This window comes from Python bivittatus, unplaced genomic scaffold (genome assembly GCF_059951505.1).
Source record: "Python bivittatus isolate LINGU-HERP-01145 unplaced genomic scaffold, Pbiv_v1 ctg000070_np1212, whole genome shotgun sequence".
In the NCBI taxonomy this organism is placed as follows: Eukaryota; Metazoa; Chordata; class Lepidosauria; order Squamata; family Pythonidae; genus Python; species Python bivittatus.
This window is the reverse complement of record NW_028277034.1, coordinates 2,991,976-3,013,695: the sequence shown is the minus strand read 5'-3', so window position 1 is coordinate 3,013,695 and position 21,720 is coordinate 2,991,976. Positions and strand designations below refer to the sequence as shown.

The 21,720-nt window shown below is 37.4% G+C and overlaps 1 protein-coding gene across 1 annotated transcript in view; it reads right to left on the bottom strand.

Annotated features, from left to right (window-relative positions):
* TRMT9B (tRNA methyltransferase 9B (putative)) overlaps positions 1-16,120 on the bottom strand; it is a 78,522-nt gene extending 62,402 nt beyond the window's left edge. Inside the window, exon 1 of the mRNA XM_088131080.1 lies at positions 12,936-16,120. The gene's annotated coding sequence lies outside the window, so the exon portion shown is untranslated. The remainder of the gene's footprint in view (positions 1-12,935) is intronic.
* Positions 16,121-21,720: the final 5,600 nt, after the last annotated feature.

Genomic DNA, 21,720 nt, shown 5'->3' with positions numbered 1-21,720 from the left:
GAGGTCCTTGTTGATTTAGAGCGGTGCCATTCAGGAGATTTTAAAGGTAAAGCCTCTCTCAGTTGAGCTAGGCTGCTTTCTTGGCAATAATACAGAAGTGGTTTGTCATTTACTTACTCAAGATTTCTTTTTAAAAAAACTTGTTTTCTAGTTTAGCCTAAAACCTGGGTTCTGTCCAATTACTGGCTAGCTCTACTACTTACTAAGACAGATTTCGGTGAAGAAGAAATAATTCAGAGATCACACGTGGCCAACAGAACTTGGACTATTCACTCTAATCAAAAAGTAAAAATGTAATATAAATGTAAAAATATATCTATTTTCTCCATTGAAATTAAGGAAGCACATAAGACTTCCAGGTGTGTTCCAGTATGTGTAATTTCCTCCAGTAATTTCTCCAATCTGGGAAGATATCATGCCTACACAACCTGTCAGTAGAAAGAGCAAATTGTTTAAAAGATGGAAGAAACAGTTAAGGCATAAGAGCAACTGTCAATGGATGGGAATTTTCTTGTTAGTCACACCCTCTGCCTGAAGGCCCAGGCAAAGTTCAGAGAATAATCACTTATAACTAATTTGAATCATGCTTCTCCAGATGTTTTTGATCAACCTTTGATCAAATACCTCCAGATATACTGGTCTATTAATTCTCAATGATCATGCAAGATGGGAATGTTATTTTTAATTGCATTATTTATTAAAGAATTTGCAGGTAGAAATGTTAGCAGCTTCCGGATAAGGCGTTTCTATTGAATTATTAGTGATCACTTAAAATATGTGCAACAAATTACAAAAGAATAGAAACACAGGGCTATATAACTTCATTTAGGTAGCACTGCAGGAGGCACAATTAGGCTCGTATTAAGTCTGGCCTGTCTATAGAAGCTGTAATTAAGACCAGCTAACATCAGTAATATGAAACTTTTTTCGACCTGATAACCTAATTGCCTCCTAGATGTTGTCAGGAGGGCAGATTCTATTCTATTCCTCCTGGAGTTACACCTCTCTCAGAAAATTTATCTCAGAAAAGGTAGGGAAAAGCAGGAATTCATTTCTCCTTCATTTTCAGATTGCTTCATATCTCTCCATGCATAGAACAATCTATCCCTCAGTAACAATGGATGTGGGAAGTGATTCCACTTGCTCTCAGTGGACTGGAAAGCCATCCAGGGCACTTCTACCCCATAGGTGGAAGAGAAGTGAATGTTTCTCATCCTTATGCTATATTACAGCAACTTCTTTAGCCTTATGACAACAGCCAAAGACCTCTGAGACAGAGAACATGTACGTCTATTATGCCACATCAGACATGGTTTGAGTGCTCCTCCTCATCAGAGACTCTGAAACACATATTAGATCTTTTTTGCTTCTGCTAGATTTCACAAGCAGTGCCCTGTGTTTGAAGCAGTAAACAGGGTTCTGCTCACAGTTAATTACGTGTCACAGGACAGGAAAAATTGGAAAGGAGACACCTAGACAAAATAACATTACTGTTTATTTCTTCATGAATAAAAGCTCTTATCTATGGTTTTATAACCCATGAGGGTGACGCAGTCCACTCAGTCATTAATCATCAAAATAGCCTAGGCTACTGACATGATGAATATATAGAAGTTAAAAATACTGCTGCTAGTATGATTTCAGATTGCAAAACATCTCAGTCAAGCCCAGGAATCTAAAAGAAAAGAGCTGCTGGACTGAATTTAAACATTACTAATGACACTTTTTAAGCCCTACATCAATAACAACAAAAGTGTTGGGAGTGCAGGGTTGACTGCTGGTTAAGAAATCTAGACCTAACACATCTGGGGTACATCAGGTAGGGGAAAATACACTTAAGTGTCCCTCTACAATTGCTCAGATATGAAGATCCACTTAGAGGCTGTGCTTTGTGTCTCACCATAGGATACATTAGAGACCCAACAGAGTGTCTTCTTGAATATGGCATCTTGAGTATGGAATGCCCTCTTCTCACATTTCAGTGCTATGTGAAAACCTATTTACCTAACCTTGACTGTAGCTTAGTCTTAACTCACCATCTGATTCCTATTTTGGTGTGCAACCCTTTACTATGTCATTGTGGTGTGTATTATTTTCCATTGTTTCATTCATCCTTATCCTACTTGGAGATCCACTGACATGGGGCATAATAGGAACATTCTAATTAATACATTTACATTGATAATAAAGATTAAGTGATGGGTAGAAAGTTATATCATGGAAAACATGGTAGAAGGCTGGAGCAGAGGCTGGTTTCCAGTTGAAAAGGAATTACAATTTAAGCCTTTAGTGTAGGCAATGCCAAAGAAATAATCCAAACAGAGTAGAGGAATTATAAGCATTCCCTGGATCTTACATAATCCTTGTCATCCAAGGAACGAAGAAATGATTTGGGTTAAAGAGGAAACTGTTATTTGTCAGGACTGCTGTGAGAGAAAGTCACCCATAAAAGTACACCACACAAGCCCACCGAACATGCTTAATTTCAAGAACAATTAACCAAACTGTTTAAAGAACAGCTAAAATGTTTTTTATAGTGACCTTTGTTGTCTAGTAGCCTAACTAGACTGCAATAATCAGTGAGATGTTTTTGACCTAGATCAGTGTTTTTCAAACTTGGCAGCTTTAAGATGTGTGGACTTCAACTGGGGAATTCTGGGAGTTGAAGTCCACACATCTTAGAGTTGCCAAAATGGAAAAACACTGACTTAGATGAAAAAACAGAGCTAGGCTAGACTGGGAAGCCAAAAGCTATCCAGGAAGAAGCAACATGAACCATTTCTGTATTGTTGCACAGATTTGTCCAGTAAGCTCCCAGAAGACATGCCCAACTCAAGGACTGTTTATCTTAATTAAGTTTCCAGCAATTCAGATTGGATAATATCTTGTTAACGACAGACTAAAACTAATATGTGTTAGTTACAAAATATCCATTTACCAGAAGGTAAGTCAGTGCTCCCTGCTATACCTTCTGCCTTCTAAGATGTTTCCATTTGCCCCAATTTACTACTGTCTTTTTTTCTTTTTTAAAAAAGCACAAATAAAGCAGTTGTGTTGCAGTTACCCATCTATTTTTATTTCCCAAGAATTCTTCTGTGCCCTACATGGAGTTGAGAAGTATTCTGGGAAATAAAGATGATTCTAGTATTTCATTTTGCAGCTTGCCAGTCTCCTTTTTAGTTTTTAAAATTAAAACAGACTTTAAAAAATTTAAAATCGGTTGGGAAGGGAGCTATATCTAGGCATTGTCTTGTCTGCTGAGGGAACAATGTTATCATTCCCTTTTCTAATTTCTAAAATGCCACCGGGTTCATTGTTCTAGTTGCTACAATAGGCTAACATAGTTAAACTTGTGGATAATTACAAGATTAGAAAGACGTCATAAATAGATCCAAGCCATAATGCGTTGGTGAGTATTCCAGCTCTGTTCCAAATATTAATTTTTGGGTGGCTCAGCTGCAGTTGCAAACATTGCTGCTGTGGTGCATGGTGATGGAGGAGAACTGCAGTCCAAGTCACCTACAGACTGCATGGTCAGGGAAGACTGTGTTAGGCAACTGAACCCACAAAACACATCAGAACTCAGTTCTGGTAAATGTGCACAGAATCATACTATTTAGCATGGGACTTTACAGTTTTTATAAATTCCTGTAGAGCAAATGTTTGAAGGCTTTCTGATCCTGACACCGATCCAACCACATTGGTTTTACTAATTTCAGCTCTTCTTCAAACATTACTTAGTAAAACCAAAATTACTTTTTACAATATGACAGAGATCTGATGTAATAGTGGATAGCTGTCACTGTCACTTTTCTTGATATCAAAAGCCAATATTATATACTGTCATATACTGTATACTATCAAAAGAAAAAGATAATTAACTAGGTGTTTCAGTGTCACCATAGCCAAATGTTGGTGGGAAACTTTTGGCCCACCAGATTTTGATTCTAACTTCTATCATCTCCAGGCAGGAAATTCAAGTCCAACAGTTCTAGAAGATTCCTCATTCTTCAGTTGTAGTAGATAGAAGATTGCAGTCAAGAGGGAGGGAGGGAGATCCTATTGAATAGGATTTTAAAAAAAAAAAAGCAAATATATCAGCATAACAAATTGGTAAAAAACTGGGGACCCATACCCATTGAGATAGGGGCAGTTTTACCCGTCCAAGATTTTATCTACTTATTATCAAAATGCCTTACTAGATCAGACCCAAAGCCATGATACTGCTAAAATGGAAATTCTCTTTCCAATAGATAATCTTGCTAGATAGCCCAAAACTGGGAATGATGATGGTGATACTGTAAATGGACTCAATTTGCACAAGGAATGTTCTGTTTGTATATGCGGAGTTTTTCATCTCTCCCTTCCAGCAGCAAAAACTCCCCCAAAACTTCCACTCTGGCCCAACCCTTAGGCCTTGGATAAGAATGGGTGATGGACCTCTTGTGGGATGTTTCTGTAAAGGAAGGCATGTGCGAGGAGAATACTGGAATGGAGGATCAAGGTTATCAGGAGGGAGGGGGAACATTCCAGGAGAGGTTACAGGGCAAGCGCTTCCTCAGCCCGCACCAGGACCGAGCGATGAAGAAACTGAGACTAGCCCCTCCCTAGAGTCTCACGGGATATATCCACTGGTTGCTTTAGCATAGGTTTAGTCTGGCGAGATTCTGTCTATTAGGTGCAAGCTAATAGAGGAACTATATTGGACTGGACTGCCTCATTGTCATTCTTGGGCTGGGCCTGACAGTTTCGGTCTTTCGAACGGTCATTAGGGTTTTTTTTTTCTGGACTTTCTTTTTTGACAAAGCAATTCTTCGTTTTAATATTTTGTTTTTTATTATTGTATTCTGTAAGCCACCCAGAGTTGTAACAGGCTGGAGAGGTCTATACATTCCACAAATAAGTATATACATACTCATCCCAAAGTCAGAAGACTCACTAGAGCAGTATTTGATTACATATAAGAAGTTGATTCCCAAATAAATTGTTTCATCTGTTCATATCTACACAGAAGAGCTTATTTTTAGTCCTCTGAATATGTTGGTTGAGTCAGAACCAGAAGGGAATTTTGTCATTTTTATGACCCAAAACAAGTGATGAATAGCTCTTCTGTATTTCCATTCTGCACCAAACCTTGCAAGCATCTAGTTTATTCATTTATTCGTTTATTTGTGCAGATACTATGAAAGAAGAAGACATCAAATAAACTATTTTTGCAGAATCATTAAGTAAACCTTTTTGAGCAATATATTACTGCCAACATGTGTGGCAGAATTGGCATTCTCTAGCATTAGGATAAAAGACCCATGCCCTATATTTGAAATACTTGGCAGGAACATAGTGAAAATTAGATGACAACAGCAAGAGCTTCACAAACACAACAAGTTTAAACAGGATTCAAGCAGTCTGGTGGTTTGAATTACATAAGCATATTTTATAACCAAGGCAAAAATTATTTAGACTCAAGTTCAGTAAACAACATAGGACAGCAAAGCTGAAGATAAAGACAATTCATTGGGGCTATGGCAAAACACTGTCTTAAGAGGTGGGTATTCATTATTAAATGAAAAAAAAAAACCTAGATTCATTTTCAGAGTTACATAATTACTAACAATGCTTTCTCAAAGTAAGACACTGGCACATAAACCAAGTACAACATTTCAAATAAGTGGATTAAATTATCCTGGAGAGGAGACCTACCTTTTGAAATAAAATTACTCAAAAAAAAAAAAAGTGCACTGAGGTTGCAATAAACAAAAAGAGAAGCCCTGGATGCCCTTCAAATGTTATTGAAGGTAAAAGTTCCATCAATTCCTAGCCACTAACGCCAATGGTTCAGAGTGATGGATGCTGTAGTCCAGAATTTCAGATTTGCTTCTTTATATACTGTAGAAGCACGAACCCAGAAGACTGTTCCTTGCCCTAAAAGAAATTAAGGTCTGAACTAAACTAATATGGGGAGGGAGGGGGACCCAATAAAAGGAAGCATTAAAGAGGGAAAGTCAGCAATCACGCCTAAAGCATGATTCACACACAATCTGGTGTAAAACAAAGCACTCTCAATGCTTGCCTTCAGGATGGGGAACTGTGTTCCCCCAAGGGAATAAGATCCACCTACCAGGTCAAGAAACAGGTTTTATTAATGTCATTCTGTAGTAATGTCATTCTGTACAGAATGTCATTCTGTAGTTAAGACTCCCCTTTGACTCCATTTATTTCAGTGTTTTTCAAACTTGGCAACTTTAAGATGTGTGGACTTCAGCTCCCAGAATTCCCCAGCCAGCATGCTGACATGCTGGCTGGGGAATTCTGGAAGGTGAAATCCACACATTTTAAAGTTGCCAAGTTTGAAAAACACTTATTTTATGGATGCATCAAGGAAGATGTGCGCTAAGTAGACAAACAGCACTAGGAGCCAAGCTGCAAGATAGCTGTGAGCATTGCTGCCTTACTTCACCACATTTCAGGTCCTACAGGAAAGAGTAGCTATGAGTGAAGTGTTGAAAGGGGAAAGTAAGACATGGGTAAAACAAAACAATTGTGGGGATTTCGGAAGGGGGCCTGACCTCAGCTGCAGCCCTGTGGCTAGATAGTTTCACCCAGTGAGACAGATTTTGGCGGAATATCTTCAAGAAACAAGAAGGCACATGGAATATCCAAACTTGCTGTACAGCATGTTTCTATCACATAACTCTTTCTTACAGGATGCACTTAAAATGATTTCGCATTTCCTTCTCCAGAACATAATTTAAAACAGTTACCTGCCTTTAAACAAGTCTTTAAAACCTGGCTCTTCCCCAATGTCTTGAGTTAGTGTGTGGTTGGGCTCCTTTAAGTTGGGGGATGAGGTTGTGAGGGTTGTTTTGTTTTTTAATTTTCTCCCTCCAAACAACTGTGGTTTTTAGGTCAGGCAGCCTAAAAATGTTAGAAATGAATAAAGGGAATATCTTCAGAAAGTAGCTCTCAAAGCATCTGAAAGGAACTAAATTTGTGTGCTTGTAGGCAGATCTACACCAGCTTACTCCCATTTAATGTATTTCTATTCTGATGTCATTACAAATGTTATTAAAGGAAAATGGGAGATATCACAAAAAAGAATATAGATCTTCAGGGTATCTGAGATACAAGCCTGCAATCCTCATCAGCTTTGCTTCATATTATTTATTTACTCTGTTCTGCAGTTCCAAAGGTAATGGACCTACAAACAAGTTGGAGATAAAGATGTTTGGATGCAAATTATTTTTTTCCCAAATACAAATTGACCCTGCTCCCTTTGTGTTTCAGTTCTGCCCTCTTTTAACATATGGTTTTGACCAAAGACTGGAGTCTGATAGGCAAGAAGGTTTCCTACCCCAAGTCAACTTATATGAAACATACCCAAACCTACATTCTCCATTGGGTGATCCTCCAAACTACACAGGTGCTACCCTCAAGGACATATAGCAGTCAAATCTTTGTCCACTGTCTTTTAGACAAGGTGTTAGATTTTTAATACTAGCGATGACATCCCCTCTCCTTTTCCCCCCAATCCACAGTATCCCTCCTAATTCTGTGAATGGGGCTATCAAAATTAATTGTCTGGTTTGTTGTGTGATGGTGATACAGCATCTACAATCTCCATGTTATATAAGAAGCAGCAAAGGACATATAAGAAGCAAAATTAGAATCCACTTTGCAAAATGGAAAGAATTTGTGGAGGCTAGAATAAGTACTTTTCTTCACCCACATTTATTACCCTTATTATTTTAAATGAGATGCATAGCTGTAAAAGTTTGGGGTGGGGGGAAGGAGAATATTTTTATTAGACTCCTTGGCTTAGTTTTGCACTAGCCTTGTATCTGGGAAAGTAATAGGTTATGTTTTTTGTGATGGCAAACAAGTTCAATAATAAATCCTTGGAAAATGTGAGACTCATTATTGATACATTGAGATAAACCCTTTGAATGCCGAACAGCAAATGATTATGGTCTAATATGAATCGCACCCTTGTAGCTTTCTTCTCATTTCTCTGGTCTCTGAATTTATTAGACTGTCCTCTTTGGGAACCCTTCCTGTGTGGAAAGATTTATGCCTCTAAATCCATTACAGGCTGGAAGTGCACCACAGCTGCTGTCTGAGCTTGAGAGTGGTAATACAACATCCAGCAGTTTATACAGGGCTGAAGCAGCAAGAATAAATCAGGCCCTGAGTCTTTGCTCTATTACATAAGTATTATACAAGAGATGTGGATTTTTCTCCTGGAATTGCCAAATTGAACTCAAATGTCTTGTGACTTTCATTCTTCCCAGATCAAGTTAAGCCACTGCAAACATTATGCTTTCCAATGTGCTTGCCAAAAGAAATTAATTTAATCAGCACTTTCCTCCACTTAAATCAGTGTTATCTAATTAATATCTCAGATAGGGAGTATGTCCTTGATCCTATTAAGAGGAGATGCCAAGGCTGGTACCTTCTGTAGATAAATTCTTTTCTCTACAATTGTGCTATGGCTCCTCCCAAAAGAGTTGGGATGCAATCTGGAGTCCTAAGACATGTATATGGTGAACTAAGCTCAGTCTTATTTCTGAATAAAAATCTTTAGGATTGGACTACAAATTTATGCTGCATTGTCTTTCTATGGAAAGATCCCATCAGACCGAGCTAATAGATTCAGTTCACTTTACTTTGCTTTTGTGTCTTATGTAATAACCACCATTTTGAGATTATGTCTAGGAAAGCCAAACTAATTCTGTTTCTTCTCCCTATAAATTGTTAAATAATCAATTACAAGGGCATTTATAGTTTTCCATTTACTTAGCTTCAAGTCTCATAGGCTCTTGGGTTTGTCAAAGAAAAAGAGATGGCCACCCTTAATTTTTTATTTCTTTTTAGGTTTCACGGAACACCTTAACAGCTACTCAAAGAAGCCACGAGGCAATTGCAAAGATGTGCAGTTTATGATACCATTACATCAACAGTGTACAATCACTGCAAATATACTCCTAAAAAGGACATTTTTTTTTAAGAAACAGGTTTTCATACTTACTCTTAAAATACTTTATTTAAAACATTTACATCCTAGTTGATTCCTTCACTCCTTTTTAAAATTTATTGTCTTGGATAGGAAGAGAAAATCAGGCTTGAAAGCAGGCTACAAAGTTTGGACCTAATTTAGTTCCAACTCAACTGTTGAAGGAAGGATAGACAACAAATGGGTTCCTTCCATCCTTCCTCACTTTCCTTTTAAAGGAATGGAAGAACAAAGAGCAATGAAAGAAGGCATGAAGAGATCTGAGAGCAGTGAAAGATAAGACAGGCAAGCCTCTGCAGGATGGAGAGAAGGGAGAAGACTGGCTGCTGCTGAACAACCCAGAAGATGTCAGCCAAGCTTTTCTGAGCAGCCCAGGGGCTGGCAACATTCTGAAAGGTTCAGTGCTGGCAGCAGAAGCCTAGATCCTGGCAACTTGAAGCAAGACAGAGCAAGTTAGGTAATTCCAGAGCAGCCCAAGACACCGCCAACAAACCATCAAGAAGGGAAGACCTGGAACCTAGCTAGAAGTTCAGCAATCCTCCCAACGCCCAGCAAGCCACGCAGGTACTGTGGACAGAATGGGCAGGGGAGGATCAGGGATAGATCTGGAATTCCAAAGGCCAGATTCAAGAAAATTAAAGCAAAACATAACATCTACAAGGAGTGACAAAAGGAACAGAAAACAAAGGATATACAAACCTAAAACTATCGAACACAGAATAGTAGATTATAGAACTAGTAAGTAAACATTGGTATGAGGGAATAGATCACAAGTTAAAATAGGAAGTAGAAATTTGAAACTAAATTAAGCAAAATAACTTCAAAATAAAAGAACTTAGCAATAAAAACAACATTGTTCTTTGTACAAAATCTTTATTTTGTAATACTTTCAAATAAAAAACTCATTTATTTTGTATCCCTGTCTCTAAACTAGTATCATCTCACAATCGAATCTACAGCATCAACCTTCAAATGTTCAGGCTAGTTTCAACTTTTGGGGGGACATAACTGGAGTTGATTTGACATCTGGAAGAGCCAGGTAAGAGAAGGCTAGTTATTAAATGTGAGGAACTAAGTCAGAAAATAGATAGCATTCCTATTCCCCCACACCTCACCCCACCCCCAGTGCCTGCAGGTAAAATTGGATTTAACTCATCATCCACAGACAGCACTGTTAGTTTGGATGGCTGAAGTGAAAAGAGTTGTTGAGTCTATTACATCCGGAAGCCACAAGGCTAGGAAAGGCTGGTTTAATGTACAAGTAATGGACGGCGTAAGCTAGATATACGTAAGTCTACATACAGAGTACATTGTGGATAACTGTTTTTACCCCTTGACTTCGTAGTTCTTATCTGATCAAGCTGGAAAGTGGAAAGGGGGGGGTGATCTGGCAAGAATTAAATCCCAGATCTCTTGGAGCTAACAAATATTTAGTCAAATCTGCAAATATGCAAACATTTTTTATGCGTTTGGACAGAATCAATGTTTCAGGAACAGAAGACACAAATCAACAGGACATTCGCTTATGAAATGAGTGGCACTAGTGTTCATGGGCAAAGCACAGTGATGGAGCCCAAAAAGGCATGAAGTATTGCACTACTGATAGCTCAATCCCTATTGAAAGACTATTAGCAATGTCATTCTGAACAGTTTGAGGCACAGGGGTATATTTAAAATTTTGACCTAATTCATTATGAAGAAAACTGCAACCTTTTGTTAAAGATTGCTTTGAAAAGCGTTATAATGCCTTCAGCAGAAAATCCCCATTGTAAAACAAATAACCATTTTTATGTCTTTTGGCTGAAAGGCCAAAATCAACCAACCTTTTTAAACAATGGAAGTTGAAAGGACAGAAAGTTTATCGGAGTTACGCAACTGTCTGCTCACTGGAAATGCTGCTGTTATTATTAATACCTTGCCTTTCTGTCCATGCAATTCTCAAGATGGCTTGTGGCAATCAGAAATACAAATCATAAATGGTATGCCAGTCAAATCCATCTACCATTTTTTTTTCTTTGAAATGAGCAACTCAGAAAATGAGAATTTATGAGGAAACTCCAAATACTAAAAGCAATTTTTGGATTATATTTTGATGGATTAGTTTTTCTGCCTTGAATGAAAAGTACTGATGACCTAGACCAGGGCTTCTCAACTTTGGCAACTTTAAGATGTGTGGACTTCAACTCCCAGAATTCCTCAGCCAGCATCCCAAGGTTGAGAAACACTGACCTAGGCTATATGGAAGCCAACTCAATAGCCTCCTTTACAAAAGCCCTGGTGAACTTCTATTCCTTGTATGAAGGTAAAGCAGAGGCTTCATGGATCATAGAAATTCATATATTTTTAATTTTTTTAAATGTTTGATTACAAAAAGAAGAAAAAAATGCATAAAACTGGTTTAATGAATAAGTGAAAAAAATACAACAAAGAGAAAAAAAGTTTATAGCATAATAAACAAGTTCAATTCTATATATACTATCTAATACAAATATTATTCAAGTACACATATATATTTCTAATAGATTTATATGACTATCATGGTTCTTTTTTTAACCTACGTATTTTGTATAAATGAGTCTCATATTTCATTATACTTGTCCACTCAAAGACTACATCTATAGGCAATCCGCTCATAAGTAGCAAATGTAAACAGGTCTTCAATCCATTGAATAAATGGGGCCATACATTTATCTTTCCAATGCTGCAATATCAGTCTTTTGGCCATAGTAAGGGCACAGAGAATCCATTTACGTTGTCCAGAAGTCAAATTCTATGTACTAGGTATATAGTTCAAAAGAATATTATCCTCTGAAATTTCTAGCTTTTATTGTACAATCATATTTATATAGTCCACTACTTTCTCCCAAAACTTGGTAAGTATAGGACATTGTAGAAACATATGCTTTAAAGAGGCATTGTCATTATATCTCCAACAAAATGCTGTTTTTGACAATCCTTTTCTATACAGATGTAATGGAGTCCGATAAATTCTAAATATTATTTTTTGTTGTATAAGTTGTAGTTTAAGGTCCATTGACACTCTCCGATTGTCTAGGCAATATAGAAACTTCTAATTCTTTATTCCACTCATCCCTTAACATCTGCATATCAAATTGATTTATTGATAACAAATATCTATACAAACTAATACTAGGTTTTTTAGTTTTAAAGGATTTAACAAGTTGTTCTAATATCTCAGGTGTCTCAGAAGGTGAAAATGCTGCTGGTTCAAACAATGTTGTTAACAAATGATGTAACTGTAAACATTGCCATTGGGTTTACTCTGATATTTATCTCTTAAGACAGAGTACGTTAAAAATTCATTTGCATCATCTATCAGTTGGTCCAAAGTCAGTATCTCTTTTCCTCAATTTTTAAAGTTGGGTTTCCCATAAAGTCAATTTGGCAAAAGGAAAAGGGTCAAATCTTTTTTTATTACACATTACATTCCATAGCTAACTGACAAAATTGTTTCCAAAGATATTAGTTTTAGTACATTTAGATCTTAATACTGTCCATCCAACCAAAGGTGTTATATATGTATATTCCAAAGTTGCCCAAATCTGAAAATTAACACTTGTTGGCTTCCAGTATTTAATACTCGACAATAGGTAAGCATGATGATATACAGTGGTACCTTGGTTCACGAACTTAATTCGTTCCACGATTCTGCTCACGAACCGAATTGGTCGCGAACTGAATCAAATTTCCCGATAAGGTTCAATGTAAATAAGGTTAATCCGTTCTGACCCCTACGAATGTGGTCACCAACCGATTTTGGTCACCAACTGAATCAAATTCTCCCATAAGGTTCAGTGTAAATAAGGTGAATCCATTCTGAACCATATGTATTTTTTTTTAACCACAAAAATATGAAACAAAGTACAGTACAGTACAGTACAGTATGAAGAGAGAGAACACTAACCTTGCTTGAGGCGACTTCTGGCGTGGAGGACAGGAAGGCGGGTGGGGAGGCGGTTATTGTTTGGAGGGAGAGTCCCCCTCCAAAAGGAAATCGGGGAGATCTCCTTCAGGGGTGTCCTCTCTTCTTTGTCTCTTAGCTGCAGGCTGAGTTTTGGTGAAAAATCTGTCTAATGTCACTTTTTTCCTGCGCTGCATAACCCTCTGGAAATGAAAGACCAGTAGTGGCTTAATCTTCAGCTTGGCGCTTGCGTTCACACACAGCAAAAGGGTCAATCTGTCCTTCATGGGCTTGTGCCCCGGCAGTGCCTTTTCCTCCTGCGTGATATAGGTTCTGTTCGTCTTCTTCCAGAAGAACCCTGTTTCATCGCAGTTGAACAGTTGTTGAGCGACATATCCTTCCGCCTTCATGAATTCCGCGAATTCTTTCTTGTAGGCTTCTGCAGCCTTGTCAGAACTGGAAGCCTCACCATGTCTTATCACACTGTGGATGCCACTTCTCTTGTGGAATTTATCAAACCAGCCTCTACTGGCTTTAAATTCTTCACTTGTTGCGTTTGTAGAGGGGTTTTTTTTTGCAGTAAATCACTGTGCAATTTCCTGGCTTTTTCACAGATCATAACTTCACTAACGCTATCACCTGCCAGCTGTTTCTCATTCAACCACACTAACAAAAGTTTTTCCACCTCTTCCAGCACTTGTGTCCTCTGCTTGGTTAACATTGTTACTCCTTTTGCCACATCAGCTCCTTTGATGGCATCTTTATTCTTCAAAATAGTCGAGATTGTCGACTTCGCCATCTTGTACTCTGAAGCCAGATCAGTCACACAAATACCACGCTCATGCTTTTCTACAATTTCCTTCTTCAATTCAATGGTTATTTTCTTCAAAACCTTATCCTTACCATTCTTGCTCTGCACTTTCTTTTTACCACCATGCTTGCTCTGCACTTTCTTTGGAGCCATGCTAAAAAGCACACCAAAAAGCTTCACAGCCAGTGTCTGTCTGTGACTGCGATCTCACCTACAGGAAGCCACGACCACGTGTAAGAGCAGGGAAGTTGGCCGCGTGTCGTGTTCGTCACCTGATGTGGAGTTCGTGAATGGAAGCAAAATTTTGCGAACGCTGCTGTTCGTGAACCAAATTGTTCGTGAACAGAAGCGTTCGTGAACCGAGGTATTACTGTAGCTCCAAATTTAGAAGACCAAATGCTCCCTCATTAATTGATAATTGCTTTTTCTGTAAAGATATTCTTGGAATTGAAGAACCCCATAGAAATTCTCTAAACAAAAAATTTATTTTCTGAAAATATTTTCCAGATATAAAAACCGGAATTCCTCTCAGAATATAAATTAATCAGGGAATAATATTCATTTTGAGAGTGCTCACCTTTCCCCAAAGGGTGATGTTTAATGACTCCCATCTATCAATATCTGAAGAAACCTCTCTATATATTTTATTTATATTACATGTTGCTGTGTGTACACATACCTAAATATTTAATAGATTCAGTACAAATAGAGAATTGATATTCCTTAAATGGAATTTCCTTAAACCAAATTTTCACCTATTGGCATCAATTCTGATTTGGACCAGTTAATACAACTAATCCTGCTATTTTACTAAAGCACAATTTATTAATTCTTTGCATTAATAGTAGAAGTGTGGAATATAATGTGAGGTTTAGAAATAAACAAAAGAATGTTGTCTGCAAATAAAACCAATTTGTGTTCAACTGAGTTGTGTACTACTCCATAGATCTCCCTGTGTTGTCTAATAGCACAAACCAAGGGTTCCACGCAAATGTTAAAAACCAAGGGTGAAAGTGGACATCCTTGTCTAGTTCCTCTAAATAGTGGAAAAGTAGGAGAAAACCTTTAACCTTTCCTTTAGATGTGGGCAACTCATATAATATCTTAATCCACTTTATAAATTCCAAAGGAAATCCAAATCTATTTAATACAGCAAACATATACTGTTTATGTATTTTGTCAAAGGCTTTTTCAGCATCTAATGATAAAATTACAAATTGATCTTTATTTTTATTCAAGTCTATTAAATCTAGAACTAACCTAATGTTGTCTGCTGCTTGCCTAGTTTTTACAAACCCTGCCTGGTCATTCTTAATAATGAATATCACTTGCTGCAATCTATTTGCTAACACTACTGTTAAAAGTTTTGTGTTGACGTTAATCAATGAGACTGGATAATAGTTAGCACACTGAGTATGATCTTTACCTGCTTTTGGTATAACTGTAATATAAGCCTGATTAAATGCCAGTGATAAAATTCCCTTATCAAATATCTCTTCATATACTTGACAAAGTTTTGGCACCAAAAGATATATAAATGTTTTGGACTACTCAATAGGGAATCCATCTAATCCTTGTGTTTTACTACTTGCCATTTTAAAATTATTTATTTAATCTCTAGCTCAGATACTGGCGTGAATAAGAGTTGGGTTTTTTTGTATCACCTAATTGTAGTAGGTTTATTTTATTTTTAAAAGCCTCCATATCTTCATTCAATAAATCTTCTGGTTTACTATATAATTTTGAATAAAATTGTAAAAATTGACAATATCCACTGAAGTTTTATACATTTCACCTCTAATGATTGGAATCATTTTTTTTTTTTTTTTTTTGCTTTGAACCAAGATCTTACCAGGTCTTTCACCATTCTCCCATTATCTGTTGTAAACATGTTAGCATAAATTCTGTCTGCTGTGATATTATAGTAGTTAATTCATATTTCTTTTTCTGTACTTCTCTGTACAAAATTGTAGATGGGCATCTTACTATCTGTGCCCATAAATGTTTCAATTCATCTTTCAAATTATTTTCCCTTTTATTTTTAATCTTATTTTGTGTGATGCATAAGCAATCATTCTACCTCAAATCTATGCTATATATATGCTTCCCATTCAAAAATTCGGGCACTTAATGTTTCTGAATTCAAATCAAAATATTGTAAGGTCTCTACCAGCATTTGTTGTACAAATTCTCATCATTCAATAGGGAAACACTAAGATACCAATTTCTTGATACCTTGACTGGTTTCTGAAACACACATTTCAAGGTGGTTGCACTACAGTCAGATACATAGCAAACATCAATGCTATATTCTTGAATTTGATGATATAAAGTTGATATTAAGAAATAATCAAGCCTAAAAAAATTCTGATGCATGTTTAAATAAAATGTATATTCTCTTTTAGTTGGATACATCAAATGCCAGGGGTCTATTAAATTCAGTTCTTCCATGTAAGTCTTGTTTCCCTCTAATTATTGTTTTTCCGTGCCAGTGTATTTCTATTAAGCTCAGGATCCAATATTTCATTAAAATCTCCTTCTATTATCAATTTATCATAAATACACTAATTCAAGTGTTGAAAACATTCATAAAACATAGCAGGAGAATCTAAATTTGGTCCATAAACATTGGTCCATAGCTATTGTAGTCTCTGCTATTTTGGCACACAAAATTAAATAACGCCCATTTACATCAGAGATAACTTGTATCCTTTTTGAACCAGAATGGCCACACCTTTAGCTTTCATGAAGCATCTGTGAGGTAAACCTGTCCCACCCAATCTTTCATTAATATTTATCCTGTTTAATTAGGCAAATCTTTTGTAGATAAGCAATATCTGCCATTAACAGTTTTAAATATGCTAAGATAACATTTTGTTTCTTGGATTCTCGTAACCCTTTTACGTTTAAACTAACTTCATCCATAAATTTTATTTTGGCCCACTTATCAATATTCTCCCAATACCAATTCATTATATGACCTGTACCACTTAACAAATATCTAATAATAAACTTTTCTATATTTAAATGTTTAACATATTTAACATATTTTCTAGTATTGCTCACAGAAGTAGAACTTGCATAAAGACTAAATTTGACATTCAAATACCATTCTTTTACATGTATATAGAATCTATACTTAAAGGAGAAAAAGAAAAACATGGTTATATGTGTAAAAATTTTAAAGAAGAAAAAAGAAAAATCACAGAAGTTGATGACTTCCCAAAGGGGTGGCACAGTGATTTCATCTCTCTTCTTACACTGAAAATTATGAAACAGTTTCAAACATTACTAACTGAAGAAAAAAAGAGGTACTGTGTGTTAAAAATAAGCAACAGCATTGGCAGTATGCCCAGACCCACTATTTTGAAATAAGCAAAACAAACGCAAATAGGAGCCCAGAAAAAAAAAATACTGGCACATAGACTTTTAAGGCTTTTACTGTAGGCAAATTCCAACTTCTCTTGTGGCATAGAATGAAACACAATCATCTGCAAATTCTAAAGATAGGATAAAGGCCTCTGCATTCGAAGGGTCATCTTATTTGTGAATCTGATCTTGATGATTAATGCAGAATATGGCTGGAAAATGCATGAAATATTGAAGTTGTATTGCTCTGGCAAGACTTCGAGCTTTTGTAAACATCTTTTTTCTGAAACATCTTTGGTAAAATCAGGATAAATTGATATCTTGCTTTGACTAGAGCCCCTCTTCAAAGGAGACTTTACTAATTCCCCGTGAAACATACATAAAATCTCATAACTTGTGGTAACGTGGAGGAATTGCACAATAATGATGTCACAACTAGTTCCGGTCTTCCTTCTCATTAAAGGAATTTTAATCACATGTTCAATCTCGACTGGAAAGTCTGTTCCCAAAGAAAGGAGCTTTCTGAAAAAATCTTCATAAATTTGGCCAGGTTTGATTGACTTGGAGGGTTTTCAATACCAATCACATGTAGGTTTTTCCTACACAGTTGTGACTCCAGATAAGTAATTCATTTATCCAAAATATTATGACTGGCTTGAGTTATAGTCTTGCGGGCATTTAAACGATCCTCATAGCGAGCCATTTTTTCTTGCATCAATTTTAAATCACGTTTAAGCTCTGCCAGATCTTGTTGGATCAGTTTCAAGACTTGTACCTGAGCCAGGATCTCTTTTCGTAAAGTAGCAGAAGAATCCTCCTCCGCCATCTTGCCTGGCTCGGCAGATAGTGGCGTAATTGAAATTGAGCCAGCTGTTGAACGCTTACATCTGGTTGCCATTCCAACAGCTTGTTAAAAATAAAATATGTTATAAAAAAAATTATTTACTGAATGAAGTTTGAAAGCCTTTTAATCAGGACAGAGACATGACGCGTGCACTCACTGCAGCATCCCAAACAGGAAGTGGAGCACAGAAAGTCATACATGAGTTGATCAACAGGAATAACAAATGAAAATAACTGAATATCAAATCTTGAGTACATATTATGGGCGCTCTTACAAAATGACTGCTGGGTGAGCTAGACTATTGTGAGAAAAATGACTCACCCCCAAGCAGCCACTAAGAGCCACAGTGCTATTTGTTATCCCTTCTATATCGCTCTTTCCTCTGGATGGACCCAATGTCCCTGCTCCCCACTTTGCCCTTTTTCTGGTTATACTTCAAAACTAAGTATTGCACCACAGCTTTTTTTATTTTTCAAATACAATTCTATTGAGGTTCTAGTGCCATTCTTGGAAATCATGATGATGTTAGATGCTGGTAGATTGTTTTGCCAATTCCCTGCATCTAATTGTTAAACTTCCTACAATATTTCACAATTACACTTTCAAGTAGACTTACCAAGTTTTCCAGGAGTCAGATCAATGTTTGAAACAAAAGTTGGAAAACCACTAAATGAATGAATGTATCCATTTAATATTAGCTAGTACTGAAATCAAGTAATGCTAGAATCCTATAATCACTTATCTGATAGCAAGTCTCAGTGAACTCAAGACACTTCTGAGTAGAGCCATACAGATTCACACTGTGATGCATAAACTGCACATTAGGAAAAAACGCCATGAAATAGATTAGGGTTTGCTCTCAATAAGAATACAAGTGCACCATAAAATTCTAATTCTAAACATAAGCTCAGTGGATTTACTTTCTAATAATAATAACATATGTATGATTGAGCTGAAAAATCTTTAAACAGCTAACCATGCCATATGACTGGCATTATGAGTACAGGGAACCTCACCACAGTTATGGTCTAAAACACAATGTTCAAAAACAGAATTTTATTGATGACATTGAAAGCAGGAAGTGGATGTCTGGTTAGGAAAACATCTTAAGAAGTTTAATGGCCAGTGGAATTTAAAGAAAAAAAAAAAGCAAAAAGATAAATGGTTTGGAAACTATGCATGAGGGCTGGGCTCAACAGAGAAATCTGCAAAATAGTTAACAAGAACATTACATCCAGTAAAGCATTTCTATCCTGCTTTTGTATTATCTGAAAACAGTTCAGTGTTTGGAACTGCATTCAGGGTTTATAAACCTTTCCTACAATAGTCTCCCTGCAAACATTAGGGCAGCACACAAAAAACAGTACTTGCAGATCTAGCTGGCCATGATTTCTAGAATATCTGAGGCTACTTTAAAACAGCTACACCATCTGAACAGCAGGATCAGTTCTGTTTATTTGAAATATTTATATCTTGCTGTTTACATAAAAGGCCTCTCATCGTAGTCTACAGATCAATTAGACTAAGGAAATTCCAGTTCTCAGGCTTACACATTTAATGCAAAAGGAATGGGAAATGAGCACAGTGGGTGGGGACTTCTAACCCCTGTTCTTAATTGCATCTGTTTTTATAGGAACTAGCTATTATGGAAGTGAACTGTTCACAGTGCAAAAATCAAGTCTTGGCAGGTCTTCAAAAATACTCTGTGACCTGACCTTCCCCAAAAGAATTGTAATGTAGCCAGAAATACGGTTTCACAGGGCTTCAGCCTAGTGGAATCTGCTGAGTTCTTCTAACTTTTACCACACAGCTAAGTGTTCAGGAGATTCCATGCAGGACTGTTGCTTTGAATGGATTCAGTAAGGTGGAAGGTACCTAGCCCAATGTGTAAGAACAGCAGTTATTCTAGAACAGGATACAGTACTGATTCCTCTCAGATCAAATAAGACAATTGTTTCAATCCACCTTAGAACTTTTTCAGTATGCAGTATGCAGTGAACTGAAATTATAGGTTACCTGCCCCCATTGCAGCTGAGCCGATAGAGATACAAAAATGACTCATTACACTGTCTAGAAAGGGAAGTTGAACAGTCACCCTGGCTGCCCAAAACAGGAACATTTTGCTATGGATTATGGAAGAGATACCAGCATAGCTGCATAGCCACAGCTACCTAAAATCCCACATTTCTCCATTGCTGGCTATAGGCATCCCAACCCTAGAGGTACTTTGTGTGGATTGTTCAACGGATACAAAAGCAGGACAGGACATCTGAGACACCCATTGACACAGTATTGTCTGCATTGACTGGTAACATATTTCCAACTAGTGTTTAATCCAAGCTGACATGAAGATTGTAGCCTAGACCATATATAACATCTGTTAAATCAGTAAGTTTTGGCTTTGTGTGTTTTAAAATTAAGCCAGCTGAGAAGAGCAACAATGGGGGGGGGGGAGAAAAAGAAAATGAAGGCAGAGGGATGCATGATCTGCCCCAAATATTAAATTCTTACAATCACTACCCTAAGTTAATAAAATCATGATTTATGTGACTGCTGGGATCCACACAATGTACTGAAACATACGTGACCCATACCCACTTGGCTGGGTTCATAGAATAGAGCCACTAACCAGCCAAATCCATTTTAGCCTACGTATTCTGCAAACCCAGCCTTTGGACTAGAAACCTTGGCGGGAAATCAGAGCTGGGAAAGAGTATGGTGAGTTCAAAGCAATGTTTTTTTCCAAACTTGGCAACTTTATAAAATGAGTGGACTTCAACTCCCAGAATTCCTCAGCGAGGAAGGCATGGGTAGCTTGCACCAGCTTGCTCATCCAGTGTGCATGCTCCCTGATGGGGGAAAAGGCTACTACAGAACCGCTGCTAGTAGCAGTGGCCTCCATGGGGCACTTAAAGCAGGAGAAAGAACAGTTAATTCAGCAGTGAGTAATGGCAACTTTGCTCACCTCTTATTATGGAAATGATGATCCGTCTGCATGAGGCAGACCTGCCCACGAGCAGAGATCTTAAGCATCTCCTATGTTGCGGTTTTTCAGTCAAAATCAGTGTGCAAAACTAAGTAACAGTGCAGCAGGAATTGGAGGCATAGGCAGGACTAGACAAAAAGAGGCTGACATTTGCTAGAATAGAACAGAGCTTAACCCTTTAACCATTGGCTGTGTTCTCACAATGTGTCAATACAATATGCTTAACTGGGTTATTTCTAAATCCAGTGTGCTCTGCAAACTGAAAAACCTGCTCAAATCAGGGTCAGGAAAGGGATCTTTCTAACCTCCAAATATTCTGGCTCAATTGCTAGTCAAAGCTCCTTTCTTTCATCAGGTCCTGTTGTACAACTCCAAATCATTCCTGGGGTAGAGACTGGGCATTGCCCGGTTAGCTATGAAATGTGTCAAAATAGAAAAGATGACAAAACCCAACCATTCTGACTTCTTCTGCCAGCTGAGCCACACCCATTGCTATCAGCCTCACCAATGGGCAGGGGGTCATCAGCATAGCAAGGTTTCCAGCACGTTTCCGGCGGGAGGGGGGATTTTTGGAGAAGGGACACCTAAAGCTGCTGATGGGGTACAGCCCACTGATCATGCAACTGATTAGCCACACAAATTAGATTATTAAATGCGCTGCTGCTTCCTTGTTTCCAAGAGAAAGAAGTGCAGGAAGGACAAAAAATGTTGCACAGGGGACCGGAAACATCCGTTCCTATGGAACACCATACATGCTTCCTTTCCATCCTTTTCAACT